A 12,058-nucleotide genomic window follows, 5' to 3' on the forward strand; every position below is an offset into this window, starting at 1 on the left:
TGCGAGGCCTGCACTGAGGCATCGCACTGCATGCCTGTTCTCCCAGCACTCATGAGGTGGAGGCAGACGGTTAGGAGATCAGGGTCTTCTACGGGTATACTTAGCAAGTGTGAGAGGACAGTCTGGACTGCAGGAGACCATCTGGAAACAAAACCCACACTGATACTGAGCTAGCAGGCGGCCTCCAAGACCATTTCTAAGGGAGAGAAGAGTCTGCCCAGAGCGAGTTAGTCCCAAGAATTTAAGACTAAATTTCCAGGCAGGAATCTCACAGCCACAGGTAGGCTTGTGTGTTTTGTTTGGTTTGAGACAGCGTCTCACTTTGTATCTCTGGCTTGCCTAGAATTTATTATGTAAACTAGACTAACCTCAAACTCACAGAGATCCTCCTGCCTCTGCCTTTTAAGTGCTGGGATTAAGGGCTTGGGTCACTAGAGCTGTCCCCATACACAGTCACCTTTCTTTTCTTTTTTTAAAAGATTTATTTCTTTAATGCATATGAGTACACTGTAGCTGTCCTCACACACACCGGAAGAGGTCATCGAATCTTATTGCAGATGGTTGTGAGCCACCATGTGGTTGCTGGGAATTGAACTCAGGACCTCTGGAAGATCAGTCAGTGCTCTTAACTGCCGAGCCATCTCTCCAGCCTACTGCAGACGTCTCTCTATAGAGATCATGGACGGTTGCTGGTGATGGCGGGTGGAATGTGAGATCCAGCTTGAGTGCTTTCGCATTAACTCTGAAAACAAGAACCTGTACTGGTTAGTTTATTTTCGATTTGACATAAACTGGTTAGGCAAGTCTGTAGGGGCTTTTTATTAATTAATAATCGTGTGGGACTTGGAGGTATAAGTGTGGTGATTTGAATAGGTATGGCCCCACAGACTCCTGTGTTTGAATGTTTGGCCCATAGAGCGGCACTATTAAGAGGTGTGGCCTTGTTGGAGTAGGTGTGGCCCTGGAGGAAGTGCGTCACTGTAGGGGAGGGCTCTGAGGTATCATACGCTCAGGCTCTGTCTGGTGTGGTGCCTAGTCTCCTGCTGCCTTTGGATCAGGATGTAGAACTCTCCGCTCCCCCAGCACCATGTCTGCCTGCGTGCCACCATGCTTCCTGCCATGACGATAATGCACTAAACCTCTGAACCTGTAAACCAGCCCCTAGTAACTATTTTCTTTTATAAGAGTTGCCATGGGGCTGGAGAGATGGCTCAGTGGTTAAGAGCACTGACTGCTCTTCCAGAGGTCCTGAGTTCAAATCCCAGCAACCACATGGTGGCTCACAGCCCTCTGTAATGGAATCCGGTGCCCTCTTCTGGAGGGTCTGAAGACAACGACAGTGTACAGTGCACTTATATAAAACAAATAAATGTCTTTTTTTTTTTTATAAAAGAGTTGCCATGATCATGGTGTCTCTTCACAGCAATAAAATCTAAAGTAAGAGACTAAGAAAATAAACTGAGGGGGTTGGGGATTTAGCTCAGAGGTAGAGCGCTTGCCTAGGAAGCGCAAGGCCCTGGGTTCGGTCCCCAGCTCTGAAAAAAAAGAACCAAAAAAAAAAAAAAGAAAGAAAGAAAAGAAAATAAACTGAGCGAGTCACGGGGAACACGCCAGTGAGCAGAGAGCTCCTCTGTGGTCTCTGCTTCAGCTCCTGCTTCCCAGCTCCTGCCCTGACATTTTTCAGTGATGGACTCTGACCTAGGATGTGTAAGCAAAATAAACCCTTCTCTCTCCCAACTTCTATTGGTCATGGATTTAATGTTAGCAAGAGAAGCCTGACTGGGACAGAACACATTTCCAGTCCAGAATATCCTTTCAATAAACTGACTCACTGCATGTGATGGCATACCTGGTAGTCCCAGCACTTGGGAGGTTGAGACAAAAGAACCACCAGGCTTGGGGTGCAATTCACTTGTAGCTTCTTGCTTTGCATGCTCAAGGCTTGCATTTGGTCGCAGAGTTCACACACACACACACACACACACACACACACACACACACACACACGGCAAAACAAAATCCAATAACTTAAGTAGAGAGTTAAGCATTGACAATATATTCTGGAGGGACCAGTGGGTAGCTGAATAGTCTGTCTGGCATCTGAAGAAGCCGGTCCCATTCCTGTCATAACCTAGGGACCAGTCTATTGCAGTGGACAGACAAACCTGCCCACCTTTCAAAGTCCTGCTCAGGTTCCCTTCCCTCAAGGACCTCAGCTATACGCTGCCTGCCCAGAGGTCTGGTTCCACCCCCAGCACCATAAATAGACAGCATTGGATTAGCAGAAAGTGAGGCAGTGCAGTGTGTTTTTGAGACAGGATCTCAGAGTCCAGACTGGCCTTGAATTCACCATGTATCCTAAGATGGCCCTGGCCTTCATCTGCCTCCCAAGTGCTGAGGCTACGGGCGTGTACCACCGCACTAGCTGCATTCATGTGGTATTGGGGATCAAACCTGAGGCTTCAAGCATAGGCAGGCCCTCTCCCAAACTGAGCCATATCCCCAGTTCTCGCCCTTGTATGTGTGTCTTCTTTTAATGCCTACTGAACTATGTGAGCGGCTTAGACCCTAAGGACTTCTGGTTCAAGGACTTCTGGTATCTGGTACAGCAACTGCTTAGCTTGTTACTTGAGACCCTATTGAAACGAAGACAAAGGAGTTGTGAGGGACAGGGAGGGACCATCTCAAATGACCCATCTCACCACACTCTCAAAGGAGGAAGGCTGATATCTGAGAGCAGCCAGATGACAGAAACAGAGGAGCGGAAGCCTTCCGTATATGTAGGAGCTGGAGACATGGGGCCAGAGGACCAGTCCAAGGGTCTCCATGTATGGCATGGATGTCACCTCCAAGCCTCCTGTTCACGCTTACATAGTTTTGTTATGTTGCCAGAAGTGCGAGATTCTCTTTCTAGAATGCTCCCGGGAGCACAGCATCCCTTTGGAGCTCAGGGTTGTACGGTGCAGAGCAGGATAGGGTAGAATGGGCTTGGGTGGGATGGGACGGGATAGACCGGAATTGCTAATGGGCAATATTTGACTGGAGAAACAGGCAAGAAGCTAGGCTCCTGGGCTCAGGAGCCCAGGCTTGACCATGAGCTAGGATGTGGCCCCTCGTGTAAGAGGGCTATCCCTTCTCCTGGGTGTCTGGACTCAGCAATGAAGAGGCTCTCTGGATAGGACAAGTGCTAGGTGCATAGGGTCACCTCCACAGTTGTCACCTCCCTGTGTGTCCCTTCTCCTTGCAGACCTGTTGCTTACCTCCCATCACCCACCACACAGTGGGAGATGCGATGCTTCATAGGCTCTGGTCACCACTAGAGTGATCAACTGTGGAAACAGTCTAGGACAGACAAGAGGTCAGTGAGGGGAAGGAGCAGGCCTCGGTCAATATGGCCATTAGTAATATGTAATGTTTATCCAGGAAGTGAGTTTTGTGATGCCACTGGCTAGAAGGCATGGGACAATAAAGAGAGTGTCCCGTGTTATGCTCAAACACCGCACTGTGGAGAGAAGCTCCAGTGTGGAAACTGACTTGTTGGGAGGCTCACTCCTGCACACGGCCAGCCATACAGCCACAGAGAGCTGCAGCGACACGAGATTCCTGCTTCTTGTTAGAGATCAGACAGCTGCCTGCTCTGTTAATCAGCTCAGAGGAATAGAGGTCTCCAGTTTAAGTATTAAAAGAGTCTTGGTGCTTTGACTTGTAACTCATTAACTATTAAGTCATGTTGAAGTCCCAGCCTCCTCCAAGGTTACTCATTAATACCTATGAACTCCATACAAGCACCAGGCTGACAGGACCTCTTATCTCTGGAAATGCCCCTTTCCTCCACCAGTATGATGGTGGGTGTTGTCAACCTGACAGAACCACCTGGAAGATGGGTGTCCATGGGCCTTACTTAAAATGATGCAGTAAGATGCATTTATGTTTTTACGTGTTGAGGATTAGTTCTAATGCTCTGAGTTAATCCAGCTCCCAAAATTAGGAATCTGCCTGTCCAAACACTGAAGGTCCTTGTCCCTAATTGGTTTTTGATCGACCAATAAAGAGCCAACAGCCAATGGCTGGGCAGGTAGACTGAGGCTGGACCTTTAGATTTTACGGGCTAGGGACTGTGAGACAGAAAGGAGGAGAATCGCCTTGGTCCAGAGGGAGATGGATCAGATTTAGAGCTGTGGGAAAATCATCCGAAATGTAGGTGAGAAGGAATGTGGCCCCTGGACGGGCTGCCCAGAAATGTCTTGGGCAGCAAACACTAGGGAGCTGCCTAGAAGGAGCCAGGGCAACAGAGATAGAATGTAAAGTTTGAGGCTGGTACTGGCTGGTTTTATGTGATACAAGCTGGAGTTATCACAGAGAAAGGAGCCTCAGTTGAGGAAATGCCTCCATGAGACCCAGCTGTAAGGCGTTTTCTCAATTAGTGATCAGAGGGGAGGGCCCAGTCAATTGTGGGTGGTGCCATCCCTGGGCTGGTGGTCTTGGGTTCTATAAAAGAGCAGGCTAAGCAAGCCAGGGGAAGCAAGCCAGTAAGTAACATCCCTCCATGGCCTCTGCATCAGCTCCTGCTTCCTGCCCTGCTTGAGTTCCAGTCCTGACTTGCTTTGGTGAGAAACAGTTGTGTGGAAGTGTAAGCTGAATAAACCCTGTCCTTCCCAACTTGCTTCTTGGTCATGATGTTTTGTGCAGGAATAGAAACCCTGACTAAGACACCCGGCAAGCCAAAATTTGGGCCTGCTGTTTTGTAAATAAAGTTTTATTGGAACACTGCCATGTGTCATTTGTTTTCATGTTGTCGGAACCTGTTTTAGTTGACAGTCCAGTGGGCTTGGGTTGTTTGTTTGATCGATTGAATGATTGATTGATTGAGTGTAGGAGTATTGTGTTTGTTTTTTGACAAACAACAGAGTAGCCCAGACTGGCTTTGAACTCACTATGTAGCTGAGGGTGGCCTTGAACTCATGATCCTTCTGGCTTGACTTCCAAGTGGTGATTTTACAGGTGCGTATGCACTAGGATTACAGGTGTTCACCACCATGCTCAGCTTTTTCCTGGGGCGCTAAGTAACTTCCGTACTGAGCCCATCCACACGTTGTTCTTTACCTTCCTCGGGCATGGAGGATTGGGGGAAAGCCAGAGATGCATTGGAAGTTGTTTTAAGTTCACTTAAGAATGCTTATGTAAACACATCTTGATAACTTAAGCTGAAAATAAGCTTACACCAGCATGAAACCGGTAGGCAAGAAACACAATCTATTTGAACAAACACGGTCTCCCCTGTCTTCCGTCTCACTCAGCTCTCCAAACCTTTGTGAAGCATGTGGGATGGATTGGAGGGATACACCCATGAGTGGCCTATAACGCTTACCCACAGGCTGTGCAGGGGCTGGCTGCTGGCATGGCTCAGCAGGTAAAGGTTCCTGCTGCCAGGCCTGATGACCTGAGTCCACTTCCTGGAATCCACATGGCTGACTGACTCCAGAAGGTACAGTATGCACTTTTCAAGTCCTGGTACAGCTTACTGCTTAGCCAGCTAATCCCGGAGCTCTGGGTAACGTGTGCACTGTGAGGAGTCCTGACAGAGGCACCTTGCCTAAAGTCACATGCCACATGCTTTAGATCTGTCCTTCTTTGAGGGCTGTGGTGCTCTGGCTACCCTGTAATGTAACGGCCACTCTGAGGTTCCTGTGTGTCGGTTCAGAGCCGTGTTGGAATGTTAGGTGGTTTTACTGGGAGGTCTGTGCTTTGTTGATGCCATTTCTTAGCCTAAGATCAGGATCCTGGCTCTGGCTGTGCCCCACATCCTGGCTAAGCCACCGCCATTGGCTGGCCGGCACACTGCTCCATGGAGAATCAATAGTCCAGTTCCTTGAAGCAGCGTCTTCTACACCCCCGAAGGGATCACAGTCTACTTCCGGTTGTTTTCACCTGCTCTCCGTCTGTCTCCATCTCAGGGACAGCGACGGGGATGGTTCACTCGAACTTGGGTGGCATCCGAGCCATCGTTCAGCAAATGGAAGCCTGAATAGTAGCTGCCTTGACAGCGAACCCTGGTTGCCATGGCAATGGGCAGTCGGGTCTCTCCCAGACCCTGCAGTCAAAAGCAGCACCACCAAGCCAGCTTAAGCTACAAAGTGGGGGCTGCAGCGGTTGACAGGGGTCTCGCTCTTGTCTCTGTGTGTTCCAGGATGCTGGGTGAGGCAAGGGGGACTTGGGAGTGAGTACTGCCTTCCATCTGATTTGCCTGCCCGGCCTCTAGCCCACACCATGGCATGTGTGGTCCAGTGAGGACTTGGGAAGGGGCATCCATTTAACACATGGCAATGGCACCCGCCTCTCAGGGATGCGTTAGTCTGGAGTTCTGTGAGCATTTGTTCTCCTGTGTGTCTGGCATGGTGAGCACTGGGATCAGAGATTAATTGGACGGAGACCCTGCCCTCCCTGTCGCCTGGCTGAGGAAGGGAGTGGGTAAGGTGGTGTGGCTGATGGCAGGGAGGTGGCACAGTTCTTCTATGCTTCCCTGGGGGTTAATTCTCCATTCTGAAAGCATCCTTGCTCTGGACCCTGAAACTTTATTTATTTATTTTTTTCTTTTTTTCGGAGCTGGGGATCGAACCCAGGGCCTTGCGCTCGCTAGGCAAGCGCTCTACCGCTGAGCTAAATCCCCAACCCTGGACCCTGAAACTTTACAAGGGGAGGCCATTCTCTTGCCTCCTAGACTCAGCTCTATGTTATGTGTATGAATGTTTTCCCCAAATACATGTCTATGCAATACTTGCCTGGCTGGAATCCACAGAGGTCCAAAGAAGGGATCGGTCTTCTGAAACTGGAATTACAGTTGTAATCTGTCACATGGGCTCTGGAAAATGAACCTGAGATGAGTAGCCAGTATTTTTTTTTCTTTCTTTTGGAGCTGGGGACCGAACCCAGGGCCTTGCGCTTGCTAGGCAAGTGCTCTACCACTGAGCTAAATCCCCAACCCGAGTAGCCAGTATTCTTAACCATGAAGCCATCTCTCCATCCCTGTAGCTAGTTTTGAACACACCAACAGGACTTGGTATCAAAGCTGGGCAGGGGCTGGAGAGATGGCTCAATGGTTAAGAGCACCAACTGCTCTTCCAGAGGTCCTGAGTTCAAATCCCAGCAACCACATGGTGGCTCACAACCATCTGTAATGAGATCTGATGCCCTCCTCTGGTGTGTGTGAAGACAGCTACAGTGTACTTACATATAATAAATGAATAAAATCTTTAAAAAAAAAAAAAAAAGCTGGGCAGAGTGCCAGAGCCACTTGGAGTATGCCGTCTGCAGGCCGTCCTTGAAGGGGAGTTAGCAGAGGTTCCGGCCAAAGGTGTAGCCAGTGGAGGGAGCAGGTGAAGAAAGGATGGCTTGAGGACAGGTGCAGTGATTAGTGGCTTCAGGATAGGGGTCCTTTAACCTGGGACCCAGCCAGTTTCAAGGCAGGAAGTGCCACCATAGTCTGCTCAGATGGGCGTGGGTTTTGCTGCTCATCAAAGCTGCCTGTGATGCTGGGCGATGACTTCTTTGTAACTTGGGAATGTCGCTCAGTGGGCAAAGGGCTTGCCTGGCAGGCACAGAGCTCTGAGTTCAATTGCCAGCACTGCATAAATGAGGCATAGTGGCACACACCTGTGGTCCCAGTACTTGGGAGGCAGGGATTGATTTTCTCTTATTCCCTTATCCATTCTTTCCTCACACCCTCATCTGTGAGAGAGAGTTCAAGTAGTGCTACCTTTGAAGTTGACTATGAGCTGGGTTTGGTGGTGCAGTCCAGAGGCAAGCCTACATAGTAAGACATGGCCCTCCCACCTCAAAACAAAGCTTCCTTTAAAATACAGATGTGCAAGAGTGTTCTGGTGCCTTCTGTATAATGAATACCAAGTCTATAGCTGCAACTGGACCCCCACCCCAGTGTTTTTCAGATCCCATTTCTCCGTCCTTTAGACCACAGAGTGGGGACTGATCATCCACCACTCAACGGGCAATGCTTTTGATCCTGCAGGCCAACAGCTCCCTCTGGTGGTCTCTAGAGGAAGTCTTAACTGTCAGGGACTTCTGGAAGCTGGAAGCTGGATGGGGATGGAGGAAGCCAGATCAGCAGTGGTTCTACTGGATTCTGTACTGCACACCGTTCAGATCCCATATTTGCCTGAGTGAAGGAGAGGGAGCTTGGGAGAGCGTCAGTGAGCTTTGTTAGCGTGATGAAATGTCTGGCAAAAACAAAAGAAGACAGGTTTATCCTGACTCCAGGCTTTGGGGGTTTTCGGTCTGTGGTGAGCCAGTTCCATCCCTTCTGGACCTGTGGTGAAGGCAGAACAACATGGTGGACAGGGCATAGTACAGGGGGGCAAAGGTGCTCACTCCTGGAGGCAGGGAGCAGAGGAAGGGTCAAGGAGACAAGATGTACCCTTCAAAAGCATGCCCTACTTCCTTCGTTGGTTACACCCTACCTAGCTCCTAACAGGCCATTCAGTATCAGAGGGCTGCTCAATCTCTTGATGAGTTAGTACCCTCATGAACCAGGGACCTCTCACTAGCACCCGAAACTGGAGCCAAAGCTTCATTGCATGAGCCTTTTAGGGTTACACTGGATAGACAAATAGGAACAAATAGTGTGACCCCTAGGTCTCACTGCAGCCTTCACTGGCCTGTTCCTTTAAAGCCACCTCATGAAGTTTCCCTTGGTCAAGGCACTGTGCTGAAGGGTAAGGGTCCGCTAAGTGAAATACACCTGTTCTTCCCTCTAGTCTGAGGAGCACCCATCATGTGCTACTATGCGTCTGCTTCTAGATGACATCCATGCAGAAACGCGTCTCGACAGAGGCTGCACATCGTGTATGCTCTGGAAGTCAGCAACCGTCCTAACTGCTGACCATGGAGAGAAGAATCACTGAGGGTCCCAGAGTGGGAGATGGGCTTTAGTTGATCAAAGGATACATTACGCACTTCCTTCTGTCTTGATGCCCCATGGTACTGGGAAAGAGAATCGAGGGCAGGGTGCTGGGCTGTGGTTCAGGTGGTAAAGTTCTTGCATAAAGTCTGGGTTCGATTCCTGGTCCTGCATCAGACCAGATATGGTAGTACACACCCATAATCCCAGCACTTGGGGAGTGGGGGGCAGGAAGTTCAGAAGTTCAAAGTCATCTCCGTCTCTAGAGCAAGTTTTGCTGCAAGTCAGGCAGGCATGAGATCCTGTTTCAAAAGAGGACAGGGACCAGATTCTCAAAGACTTGATAAAAATCATTTCGGGGAGGGAGGGGGAGGGTGGGGCAGGGGAGGAGGTGAGCCTGCATGGTTCCCCCTCTCTACCAGAGAGGCAAGAATGGGGTAGAGCGCTGTAGGGAGGAGGGGCAGATTTATTTGCTTTCCTGTCCACAACTCCTTCTACAGATGGGATGTGAGATCCTGAGAATAGAGTCCAGGTGGTGGGCTTGGGAGCCTCCAGAGGCACAGCCATCAGGATGGCTGCTGTCCTTGGTGCTTCTGGACAGTGGCTTAGCCAAGAGGAATCCACCCCAAAGGCTGATCTCCTTCGGCCTTGCAGAGGCAGTTTTTAGACGTGATCTGCTAGTGAGTTTTGAGCTGGTTTCCTGATATGTGGCATTCTGCTCAGCTCTGACAAGACAGCCAGGATGGCAGGGTGTCCAGCCAGGCCACTGGTGGTGCAGTGCCAGGAAATGTTAGCAACCGCCTACAAACAAACAAACAAAAAAACAGACAGAGCTGATCTGGTGCAGTCACAGTAGGGCCTTTTTTATTCGAGTTAGCTCACCCCTCAACCCCCAGCACACCTCTGTCATGCAGGACAGTTTTGGTGGGGATCTCCAAATATCTACTGGGGCAGGCTTTATGGAAAGCTATAAGCTGGGGGTGGGGGAGGAATTGGAGAGCTGCCATGGCCTTTAACATAATTGGCTGGTGCTGGGAGTCATATCATAAACTTAATGTGTGCTTCCCTCTGCATAGATGATCGTCGTTAGGCAGGGGACAGACTTGTAACCTGGGGGTGCAGGTTTGTTGGGGAATAACCTGGAGACGCTGGTCTTGTTGGGGGTCAGCCTAGAGACTGGAGCTAGGCCTGGGTTTTGCTGGGGGGAGTAACTTGGAAACTAATGCTAGGTACTGGCCTGTTTGCCTGAGTTTAAACTTAGGTCAGGTTCTCTAAAATGGAGTCTGAACTTAAAAGATTTGGCCTCTCGGCGGGAGGTGGATCCATTTTTTTTCCTTTGACAAAAAGCTCAAAACAAGCTACTTGGTGTGGGTACAGATGGAGAGATGGTCAAGGGGCTGAAGGGATGCACATGGTTCTAGGTGCTTCTGCTTCCTCAGGCTGAGTGTAGCCCAAGGCCTGGAACCCGGAGCGTGCGTCTGCTCTTTGCTTGGAGGCTCACGGTCAATATGAGGCACCGTCACAATGACATTTGGTCCTTTGACCAGAGGGTCCTTTCCCTCTGAGGGAAGAGACAGCAGCACTGGTGAATCTGAGTACCCAGTGGAGGTAGAGAATGACGGAGGCAGTGCGCCTGCTCAGATCACATGATTAACTGTCTCAGTCGCCAGCGCCTAGCATCCAGGCTGGGCCCCAAAGACGCAGAGGCCAGTAGGACCTAGAGACCTGCTCCTGGTGTAGGGAGAATGGCAGGCCATAGCTGGGGGTTTGATGCCATCAGATGGGTGTTTAGGGAATATTCTGGAGGGCAAAGGGCGCTGGTGCCAGTGGCTGTCGGGGCTCTTGGTTACCAGAACCTGCACTGGGTAGATGAATACTGCCTGTCCTAGTTAGGGTTACTATTGCTAGAGTGAAGCACCATGACCAAAAGCAAGTTGGGGAGGAAAACATTGGTTTGCCTTACACTTCCTCATCCATAGTCCATCACCAGGGGAAGTCAGGACAGGAACTCAAGCAGGGCAGGGACCTGGAGGCAGAGGCTGATGCAGAAGCCACAGATGGGTGCTGCTTACTGGGTTGCTTCCCATGGCTTGCTCAGCCTGTTCTTTTTTTTTAACAGAACCCAGGACCACCAGCCCAGCTATGTCACCATGCAGTGGGTGGGGCCCTCGCCTGTCAATCAGTCACTAAGAAGATGCTCTGTGGATTTGCCTGCGGCCCAGTCTCATGCAGGCATTTTCTCACTTGGGGCTCCCTCCTCTCGGACGACGCTAGCTTGTGTGAAACTGACATGAAACCAGCCAGCACACTGTGGAGAGCAGACTGGTCTTGATGGGGAAACCAAAGAAGCTGACTCAGAGAGTCAGCGGGGACAAAGAGAACCTGCACCACGCAGCAGAGAATTCCAATGGTGTCAGGGTCGTGCCTTGGGGGCTGGGAGAAGGCTCAGCAGTTAAAAGCATATCCTGGGTCCAGAGGACCTGAGTTCTCTTGCCAGCAACCATACCAGGTGTCTAACTCTAGGTCCAGGCCAGAGCTCTGCAGCACCGCAACCATGTGCAAACACACTTGACACATAATTAAAATCAATAAAAAGAATCCTTTTTTTTTTTAAAGATTTATTTTATTTATTATATATAAGTACACTGTAGCTGTCTCCAGATACACCAGAAGGGGGCATCAGATCTCTTTACAGATGGTTGTGAGCCACCATGTGGTTGCTAGGAATTGAACTCATGACCTCTGGAAGAGCAGTCGGGTGCTCTTAACCGCTGAGCCATCTCTCCAGCCCCCCCCTTTTTTTTTAAAGTCATGCCTCAGAGCCATCAGTGCAGGATCTGTGTGCTTTAGGATTTTTGGTCAACTTGATATGAGCTGGAGTCATCTAAGAGGAAATTTTGGTTGAGAAAGCACCTCCATCAGATGGGCCTGTAGGCAGGTCTGTAGGGCATTTTCTGATTGGTTGAGGTAGGACTAAACCCACTGTGCAGAAGTCACCCGTGTGCAGGTGGTCCACGCTTGTCTATTACAGCAGGCTGAGAGAGCCAACAGAGAGCAAGCCAGTCAGCAAGCAGCACTCCTTAAGGTCTCTGCTTCAGTTCCTGCCTTGACTTCCCTGGATGAAGGACTGTGACCTGGGATGCGGAA

Source organism: Rattus norvegicus, chromosome 6 (assembly GCF_021556685.1).
Source record: "Rattus norvegicus strain SHRSP/BbbUtx chromosome 6, alternate assembly SHRSP_T2T, whole genome shotgun sequence".
Classification (NCBI taxonomy): domain Eukaryota; kingdom Metazoa; phylum Chordata; class Mammalia; order Rodentia; family Muridae; genus Rattus; species Rattus norvegicus.